Here is an 11,154-nt window from a genome sequence, read left to right as displayed (position 1 = left end):
GTTTCTTCATCCTCTTCATTCCTCTTTAAACCTCACTCATCTCATTTGAGCCATGATTTGAGCCTTAACACAAGTATAGATGCTGAGACTTTTCTGACTGTATCAACATCTGCAAAACTCTGTGAAACATAGTTTTATGAGTTGTTTTTTTTTCAAGGCTTTTAAACAAATCATCTGTGCTGTTAAAGGAGAAAATGTTCTGCCTTCTCATTTTTTCCTGCATGCCAGGTAATCATTTGAAAAAGTATTCCTTCTTTATCATGTGGATGTTTTTCTGATGCATTATCCTGATCTAAAGTTCTCTTTTGCTCTTGCTCCAGCTGTTAGTCTGGGTCTTGAGGTCCGTCAGTCTTCTTCTGATGTTATCGCAAATCCTGGTGATACAGTGCAGATTTTCTGCAGCCACAATAAAAGTGACTACTGGATAATGCTCTGGTACCAGCAGTCACCTGGAAACACAGCTATGAAACTCATCGGACATTTGTATTTAAAAGATAAAACAATGGAAGATCCATATAAAGAGGACTTCAACATCTATGGAGATTTGAGCGGGGATACAGTGAAGAATAGTTCTCTTACAAACAAAGCAGCCCAACAAAAGCACAGTGCAGTTTACTACTGTGCTGCACCAGATGCACAATGACACAAATCCCCTTTGAACTCTACGAAAACTGCACACGACTTATCAACTTCAGTGGTTTTGAATTTTAAAAAATGAAAAAAAACTGCTCTGGGACACCTGCTGAAGTGGTTTTATTATAATGGGGTGTGAGGGTATAAATGCTAGATCCTTTAGACAAACAGAATTTCTAATGTAATGAAGTTTGCCAAGAAAAAAAAAAGGGAATTGAATCTTAGGTTTCATGTCATTTCCTTCATGGAAATAGTGATTAAACAGAAGTCTCCTTGTTGGTACCCTAAGGCATCCAGAATCTGCAGATGAGCTGCCCCTCACCTCTGGAACGCTCCCACCAGACACACATCACATGTCTCGCACTGTTGATTGTTGATGTTGATTTACTGTTTGTTGGCCGCTCCGTTTGGAAATGTGATGTCACGTGTTTTTGACACGTTGCCATAAATCAAATGACTTCTTTCTTCTTCCTCTCCTCATCTTCCAATTTGGAAGATCTCACTACACAAGGCAGCACTTTGGGTTTTAAAAAACTGTAATGAGCCTTTTTCATGTTTTCTGAAAAAGCAAAAGTTTAAGAATGCAGGTAAATGATGGATAACTGCAGCAACAATGGGAGCCATCAGTCTGGTTTACAGCCACAGGAAGCCACTCCTCTCTTGACATCACATCGGTTGGCTCATAAAATCACTCTCAGTTCAGTTAAAAGGAGAAACCCTGTCATGATTTCACTCCTGTGTTTCATTGCTGACGTCAGAGTGACTGCACTCATGTCAGACTTCTACAGGATCATCATATTTCTTATTTATCATTTCCTCACAGGTAGCGATTGTTTCATTGTGAATTAAGATGTCTTCTACACCAACGGTGAGTCATTCACAAACTTAACTTCACGGTGAAGAAAACTGGTGAATGTGCAGACAGTGAAACAAACAAAATAGACAAAAAGCTCAGAAGTTCTGTGACAAACCCCAAATAGTACATCTATATCTGTAGTATATCAAATAGTATATCTGCCTCTGTCTTTAAAGCACCATCAGCTCCGTCAACATGTCCAAAGACACTGACGAACTCCTGTACCGACCACACACAAACCCGCCTCCGTTTAACTTGTTTGAATATTTGTTAAGGACAGAAAAATGTTCATTCCAATATTTCAAAGTGTTACAAGTGTGCACGTCAATATCAGAACGGATCACATGGTGGAACTTCTCCATCAGCTGATTCATACTTCACACAGTCTAATCTTCCTGGTTTCACAGCTGTGTTCACTTCAGTTAAGCTTATCCCACATAACAAACGTGGCCTCCTGTTGGTTCACAGGATCAGAGAAGGTCACACCTTGCAGTGACACACCTCCCTGCATCTCTTCATATCTGTGACTACACAGTGAGATACTGTAACTGAGACCCTGAGTTTTACAGCATGACCTCTATCAGACATCGGCTCCTCAGCTTATTGGTGCTTGCTCACTGGATCAAAGGTAAAGTAGTATGTTATTAGCAGATTCATTTCAGCAGTTAGATGGTGTCTGCACCGGTGAAACCGTTAACTGGTAAAATGCTCATTTGTGGTAACTTTCTCTGTTGTACTCACAGGTCATGTTGATGGAAGTGATGTCTACCAGACTCCCATACTGTGGGAGCAGCAGGGTGAAAATGCAACAATACACTGTAACCACACAAAGGGTGGAGGCTATTACCAGATGTACTGGTACAGACAGCTGCCTGGAGAAACTATGAAACTTATCGTGTTCACAACTACAGGTAAAACAGATCACGACTTTGGAGAATTCAGCAAAGACGAATTCTCAGCCACCAAGACTGAAGCTGAGAGAGGAACATTCACAGTAAAGAATCTGCAGCCAGAAGATAAAGGCTGGTATTTCTGTGCTGTGAGTCAACACAGTGATCCAAACACATGTGAACACTGAACAAAATGGGTCCCATCGGACCTCCTGGTTGCTGCTGGAGGGGTCAGTCTGTTCAGGTGGTCTGCAAATACATGATATTAGTGGCAGTAACTTTCAGAGGAGCCGGTATCAACAGTGACCAGGTACTCGCTGAGTTCCTGCATTCATCTTTATTTTAAACACCCCAATGATGAAATGGAGAAAATTCTCTTCCAAAATGTTTAGTTTTCTGTTCTTATCAATGAATGAATAGGAGGGCAGAAAGCATGCACAACATCACGTTTAAAGAGTCAAATAAACATTAGAGAGCAGGCTGGTCCACTTCAGAGAGACTGGGCCAAAGATGACTGGAGCACACAGGATACGTTTTACTGTTATTTTATTGTGCAAGCATGACTAACGTTTCGACGCCGTGCGTCTTCATCAGAGTCAAACCATACTGGTATCAAAGCATAGAATATAAAGACATTATTCCCTCCTTCTTTTCACGCATTGGTTAGTAGTGAGGGGTGGGTCTCAAGCAATTGTCCAGTAAGGGCACTCATGAATAGGTAACTTCATCAATTTCAATTTCCATTGTGAATAAAAACCAAAGCACCATGAACCAAAGTGAAAAAACATAATAAAATAAAATAAAAATATATACATGACAGACTCAGAGAAAACTGGATAGGCATAGTTCCTCATTTAGGCCATGTGGCTCAACAGTATTGAGGGTATAGATCCAAAATGCTTCCCTTTTTAATAGCATCTTGATTAGGTCCCCTCCTCTTTGGGGAGGTATGATTTTTTCGATTCCCCAGAATTTCAAAGATGCGCATGAGCCGTGATTTGCCTGGATGTAGTGGCGCGCTATCACATAATCCAAGTTTTTGTTGCGTATAGCAGCTTTGTGTTCAGCGATTCTCAACTTGAGAGGGCGTTTGGTTTGGCCCACATATAGTAGTCCACACGGGCATTTCAGAATGTAGACAACGTGTGTGGTGTTGCAATTAATGAAGTTGTTGATATTAAAGCGTTTGCCCGTGTGTGGATGAGAGAAGTGTTTTGTGTCGGAGGAGTTGGAGCAATGTGTACAGCGACCACATCTGTAGAACCCTAAAGGTGGAGTTAACAACCACGTCAGCTGTTTGGGGGTGGTGGTTGATGTCGTGTGTACTAGTCTGTCTCTTAAGGAACGAGAGCGCCTGAATGAGACTAGGGGGGGTTCAGCGCAGATGTCTTTTAAAGCAGGGTCAGACTGTAGGACATGCCAGTGTTTGTGCACAATGCTTTTTACTTCCCCACCCAAATTGGAGAATTCGGTGGAAAAGCAGAGCCTTTGTGCAGAGGCGCGCTTCGTTTTTGACAGGAGGCTTGATCTGTCAGTTGTTCTAGCCCTCTGATAGGCTGAGGCAATGTCATTTTCCGCATATCCGCGCTCACGGAAGCGGTGCGTCATTTCCCCTGCTTTCCTGTCAAACTCAGTTTCAGTAGTACAGTTTCTTTTTAGCCGTAGGAATTGTCCAATCGGGATGTTTTTAAGCAGTCTTTGGGGGTGATGGCTATCAGCTCTAAGGAGCGTATTCCTGCTAAGAGGTTTTCTGTAGATGGTACTTTCGAGGTCTCCGTTGGCGGTTTTGAGAATCGTTAAGTCCAGGAAGTGAATCTTGTCGGCTGAATGTTCGCTGGTGAACCTAAGAAAGGGGGTAGTGCTATTGATGTAGTCCATGAAGTTGTTGAGTTGGATTTCATTACCTGTCCACAAGAACAGACAATCATCTATGTACCTTTTGAACAGAGGGATGTAAGGCAGAAATATGTTGTTTTCAGAGTTAAAAATAAATCTCTCTTCCCACAGTCCCATTACCAAACAAGCATACGATGGTGCGAAGCAACTCCCCATACTCACTCCCTGTTCCTGTAAATAATACGCTCCAGCATATTGGAAGTAATTTTTTGTCAAAATGATTTCAACCAGTGTCAAAAGGAATGAATTGGGGGGTACCGTATTTGGGGATCGGGTGTTGAAGTAGTGTGAAAGAGCATCGATGCCAGCTGTGTGGGGAATGCAAGTGTATAGGCTCTGCACGTCAATGGTTACCAGTCTGTATTCATCCTGGCATTTAAACGAATCCAGAATTCGCAAAACATCGGTCGTGTCACCCAGGTAAGAAGGAAGTTCAGTTACATACTTTTTTAGGAAGAAGTCCAAGTATTGGGAGAGTGGTTCAGTGAGACAGCCAATGCTGGAAACAATTGGTCTTAAGGGGGGGTTTTCCAGAGACTTGTGGATCTTGGGTAGCCCATAGAAGACCGGGCATATAGGGTGTTTCACTGTCAGAAAGTCTTTTTCATTTTCCGTAATCCAACCCCTAGAGTGTGCTGTTGCCACTAGTTGGTCAATCGCGCTTTTGTGCTGGTCCAGTGGATTCGCAGAAAGTCGTGTGTAATGTGTCGCTTCATTCAGCTGTGACATTATCCCTTTGTTGTACTGTTCTTTGGCCATTACTACTATGGAGCCTCCTTTGTCGGCTGGCCTGATGATTATGTCGTCCCTCTTTTCCAACTGATTAAGGCATTTTATTTCCATAGCAGACAAGTTCCCTCTTTGTCGTTGTGTCTTGTTGCAGATTTTGGAAAAGTCCTTTTCAATTAGGTTTCTATAGGCAATAATGGAGGGGTTCTGGTTGGAGTGAGGTGTAAAAGTGGATTTTGCTCTGAATGGTGTAACTTCTCTAGTGATGGCTGCTGGCGCAGACTCAGAATTGCGCATTACTGTAATGGGGTTTGTTAGTGCGTTTGGTTTACTAGAGAAAAAGTGCTTAAGGTGCAGTGAACGAATAAACTTAAATGTGTCCACTTTGAGTTTAAAGGGATTTATAGTGTTGGTGGGACAAAATGATAAGCCCTTACTCAATACTTCAATCTCAGCTTCGTTGATCTCTAGTCCTGAGATGTTGATTACGGTCTGTAATGTTGAGACTGGTACATGGTGCGTGGGGAGCGACGGGATGGCTCTGGTGGGGGCCCTCTTATTGCCGCCCCGCGAGCCCCTCCTCGTCCTCTTCCTCTTTGACGGGGGGGCTTGGCGTTGGCCAAAAAAGATCTCCTGTCCTGGTTTGTCTCTGCGTCACTCGTGTGCGGGGACTCCCATTCGCTCGCGGAAGTGGAGAGTTGGTCTTTGTTTGGTTGGCGCGTGGCGCGCGGTCTTCGGAACGTCTTCTTTCCTTCTTTTTTACAGTCATGAACATGGCCATCAGTGTAGTCCTTGGTGTCCCTTTCGTATTTCTTGATTTTGTAGTTTTGCAATTCCGCTTGGAATGTTTTTAGGGATGCGTTAATCTTGTTGGAAATGGTGGTGAAGGTGTCCGCGTCCGTTTGTGCTTTCATCTGCATTTCCGTTTGGTGGATTGAAGTAGATGTCTTTTCCCTTTCTGTTTTTGTCTTCTCGATCAGCAACAGCATCAGGTCTAGGGAGCATTTGTTCAGAATCTTTTCCCACTTTTGCATAAATTCCGAGTCGTCTAGGCCAAAAGATGGCGTTTTCTTCATTCGAAGCCCTCGAGGGATTCGTTTCACTCTCCAGTATTCAGAGAGCGTAATTGAATGCCAAAGTAGCCTAATGTCTCTTTTCTTGAGTTCTTCTAACTCTCTGGTGAGAGACAGCGTATTCGGCTCTGGCGTTCTGATGATGTCTTGGAACATTGAGTGCGGTAGTATTATCTCCGCACCTTGTTCTTCTGTGTATGTCAGAGTCTCAGATCTGTTTTCTGTAGTTGCATTGATTGTTGCAAAGGTATCCATTTTCGCGAGCAGCAGCGTGAAGGAGCTTGTCCTCGGTAGTCTCCGGAGTTCAACTTGGGAAAGGAGGTCACTTGCGCTCTAGCCGTTTTGGTGCTCACAGTCTAGGACTGTAGTCAGTAGAGAGCAGGCTGGTCCACTTCAGAGAGACTGGGCCAAAGATGACTGGAGCACACAGGATACGTTTTACTGTTATTTTATTGTGCAAGCATGACTAACGTTTCGACGCCGTGCGTCTTCATCAGAGTCAAACCATACTGGTATCAAAGCATAGAATATAAAGACATTATTCCCTCCTTCTTTTCACGCATTGGTTAGTAGTGAGGGGTGGGTCTCAAGCAATTGTCCAGTAAGGGCACTCATGAATAGGTAACTTCATCAATTTCAATTTCCATTGTGAATAAAAACCAAAGCACCATGAACCAAAGTGAAAAAACATAATAAAATAAAATAAAAATATATACATGACAGACTCAGAGAAAACTGGATAGGCATAGTTCCTCATTTAGGCCATGTGGCTCAACAGTATTGAGGGTATAGATCCAAAATGCTTCCCTTTTTAATAGCATCTTGATTAGGTCCCCTCCTCTTTGGGGAGGTATGATTTTTTCGATTCCCCAGAATTTCAAAGATGCGCATGAGCCGTGATTTGCCTGGATGTAGTGGCGCGCTATCGCATAATCCAAGTTTTTGTTGCGTATAGCAGCTTTGTGTTCAGCGATTCTCAACTTGAGAGGGCGTTTGGTTTGGCCCACATATAGTAGTCCACACGGGCATTTCAGAATGTAGACAACGTGTGTGGTGTTGCAATTAATGAAGTTGTTGATATTAAAGCGTTTGCCCGTGTGTGGATGAGAGAAGTGTTTTGTGTCGGAGGAGTTGGAGCAATGTGTTCAGCGACCACATCTGTAGAACCCTAAAGGTGGAGTTGACAACCACGTCAGCTGTTTGGGGGTGGTGGTTGATGTCGTGTGTACTAGTCTGTCTCTTAAGGAACGAGAGCGCCTGAATGAGACTAGGGGGGGTTCAGCGCAGATGTCTTTTAAAGCAGGGTCAGACTGTAGGACATGCCAGTGTTTGTGCACGATGCTTTTTACTTCCCCACCCAAATTGGAGAATTCGGTGGAAAAGCAGAGCCTTTGTGCAGAGGCGCGCTTCGTTTTTGACAGGAGGCTTGATCTGTCAGTTGTTCTAGCCCTCTGATAGGCTGAGGCAATGTCATTCTCCGCATATCCGCGCTCACGGAAGCGGTGCGTCATTTCCCCTGCTTTCCTGTCAAACTCAGTTTCAGTAGTACAGTTTCTTTTTAGCCGTAGGAATTGTCCAATCGGGATGTTTTTAAGCAGTCTTTGGGGGTGATGGCTATCAGCTCTAAGGAGCGTATTCCTGCTAAGAGGTTTTCTGTAGATGGTACTTTCGAGGTCTTCGTTGGCGGTTTTGAGAATCGTTAAGTCCAGGAAGTGAATCTTGTCGGCTGAATGTTCGCTGGTGAACCTAAGAAAGGGGGTAGTGCTATTGATGTAGTCCATGAAGTTGTTGAGTTGGATTTCATTACCTGTCCACAAGAACAGACAATCATCTATGTACAAAAAAGTATGTAACTGAACTTCCTTCTTACCTGGGTGACACGACCGATGTCTTGCGAATTCTGGATTCGTTTAAATGCCAGGATGAATACAGACTGGTAACCATTGACGTGCAGAGCCTATACACTTGCATTCCCCACACAGCTGGCATCGATGCTCTTTCACACTACTTCAACACCCTATCCCCAAATACGGTACCCCCCAATTCATTCCTTTTGACACTGGTTGAAATCATTTTGACAAAAAATTACTTCCAATATGCTGGAGCGTATTATTTACAGGAACAGGGAGTGAGTATGGGGAGTTGCTTCGCACCATCGTATGCTTGTTTGGTAATGGGACCGTGGGAAGAGAGATTTATTTTTAACTCTGAAAACAACATATTTCTGCCTTACATCCCTCTGTTCAAAAGGTACATAGATGATTGTCTGTTCTTGTGGACAGGTAATGAAATCCAACTCAACAACTTCATGGACTACATCAATAGCACTACCCCCTTTCTTAGGTTCACCAGCGAACATTCAGCCGACAAGATTCACTTCCTGGACTTAACGATTCTCAAAACCGCCAACGGAGACCTCGAAAGTACCATCTACAGAAAACCTCTTAGCAGGAATACGCTCCTTAGAGCTGATAGCCATCACCCCCAAAGACTGCTTAAAAATATCCCGATTGGACAATTCCTACGGCTAAAAAGAAACTGTACTACTGAAACTGAGTTTGACAGGAAAGCAGGGAAAATGACGCACCGCTTCCGTGAGCGCGGATATGCGGAGAATGACATTGCCTCAGCCTATCAGAGGGCTAGAACAACTGACAGATCAAGCCTCCTGTCAAAAACGAAGCGCGCCTCTGCACAAAGGCTCTGCTTTTCCACCGAATTCTCCAATTTGGGTGTGGAAGAAAAAAGCATCGTGCACAAACACTGGCATGTCCTACAGTCTGACCCTGCTTTAAAAGACATCTGCGCTGAACCCCCCCTAGTCTCATTCAGGCGCTCTCGTTCCTTAAGAGACAGACTAGTACACACGACATCAACCACCACCCCCAAACAGCTGACGTGGTTGTCAACTCCACCTTTAGGGTTCTACAGATGTGGTCGCTGTACACATTGCTCCAACTCCTCCGACACAAAACACTTCTCTCATCCACACACGGGCAAACGCTTTAATATCAACAACTTCATTAATTGCAACACCACACACGTTGTCTACATTCTGAAATGCCCGTGTGGACTACTATATGTGGGCCAAACCAAACGCCCTCTCAAGTTGAGAATCGCTGAACACAAAGCTGCTATACGCAACAAAAACTTGGATTATGCGATAGCGCGCCACTACATCCAGGCAAATCACGGCTCATGCGCATCTTTGAAATTCTGGGGAATCGAAAAAATCATACCTCCCCAAAGAGGAGGGGACCTAATCAAGATGCTATTAAAAAGGGAAGCATTTTGGATCTATACCCTCAATACTGTTGAGCCACATGGCCTAAATGAGGAACTATGCCTATCCAGTTTTCTCTGAGTCTGTCATGTATATATTTTTATTTTATTTTATTATGTTTTTTCACTTTGGTTCATGGTGTTTTGGTTTTTATTCACAATGGAAATTGCAATTGATGAAGTTACCTATTCATGAGTGCCCTTACTGGACAATTGCTTGAGACCCACCCCTCACTACTAACCAATGCGTGAAAAGAAGGAGGGAATAATGTCTTTATATTCTATGCTTTGATACCAGTATGGTTTGACTCTGATGAAGACGCACGGCGTCGAAACGTTAGTCATGCTTGCACAATAAAATAACAGTAAAACGTATCCTGTGTGCTCCAGTCATCTTTGGCCCAGTCTCTCTGAAGTGGACCAGCCTGCTCTCTACTGACTACAGTCCTAGACTGTGAGCACCAAAACGGCTAGAGCGCAAGTGACCTCCTTTCCCAAGTCAAATCAACATGTTCTTTATGTCAAACACATTTCCTGAAAAGAGCATTCTAAATGTTTTAATGTGAAAGAAATCATCCAGTAAATTGAATTCACCACATAAACACAGAGAAGAAGAGGACACCTGCATCTGAGCACAGTTAATGGCAGCAAATAAATAAAGATCTCCTCATTAAAGCCTCCTCTTCCTGTGTTAACCCACACAGCAGGATGCTGCACAGATCCACTGATCACATGTGACGCCCATGTGTTGATCCCTCCTCCTCCTTTCCATCCAGGGAGCTCTGTTCAGTTTGAACTTCTCATTATCCTTTTGTTTTTCTCTGCTCTGGGATCATGATCAGGCTCCTCGTACATTTAGCAGCTCTGCCGTTCTGTTTAACAGGTAACATTAAATCAAATCATCCTCGGTAAAACTTATTCTCTGCTCTAAATCTGTTTGCTCTCTTTTTCATCCTGTAGAACTCTCACCAAACAGCGTTCAACAGACTCCCACTGCTGTGATCAGAGGACATGGAGAAGAGATCCAGATAAACTGCAGCCATTCAAACACCAATTTTAATATGATGCAGTGGTACAAACAGTCTCCTGGGGAAACTGATATGGCTCTGATTGGTTATGCTCGCTATTCTTCTCTATCTGTTGAAGATTCATTCAAAACCTCCTATAATGTGACCGGTGATGGCCGCAGTCTGTCATCTCTTGTTATTCCAAAGCTGAGACAGTCTGTGGACAGCGTTCATTCTGTCATTCTCTCAGAAAATTGATTAAATATCTGATTATTTATTCAGTAGAAATATGGGTTCTGGATACCTGCGTGTCAAACTTTGTGACACACGTTAAGACCTTAGTGCATATGTGAATAAAAGTCTGCAGGACTCAACAGAAAGCTCACCGCGGAGGGACAGACAGCTTTATGCTGCTGGCATTAGTCATGAATTTAATGTCACATTACAAGAAAGTTTCTCACAGAGCACAGGTGTACAGCTCCACAAAAACCAAGCTCACAGCAAACCTCTGTATTACTGAGGATACACATGCAGAAGAAACACTTCATGTTTAACCAGGTGGGAATTTACCCTCTTTGTTACACCAGTGAGCTCAAGTTTATAGAGATTTGCTGTTTCATGTTTGATCCTGTCAGATTAAATCTTGCAATATTAATGGTAACACATAAAGAAGAGTTTCTTTATGTGTTAACATTAATATTGCACGTCACTGCTCCTTCTGATGAGCTGACATGTCTTTGAGCTCTGACACTGACTCAGAGGTGTGTGGTGCTGCCACACATCACACA

This window comes from Odontesthes bonariensis, chromosome 17 (assembly GCF_027942865.1).
Source record: "Odontesthes bonariensis isolate fOdoBon6 chromosome 17, fOdoBon6.hap1, whole genome shotgun sequence".
Lineage (NCBI taxonomy): Eukaryota > Metazoa > Chordata > Actinopteri > Atheriniformes > Atherinopsidae > Odontesthes > Odontesthes bonariensis.
The sequence above is the reverse complement of the archived record's forward strand: the minus strand, read 5'-3'. Positions refer to the sequence as shown.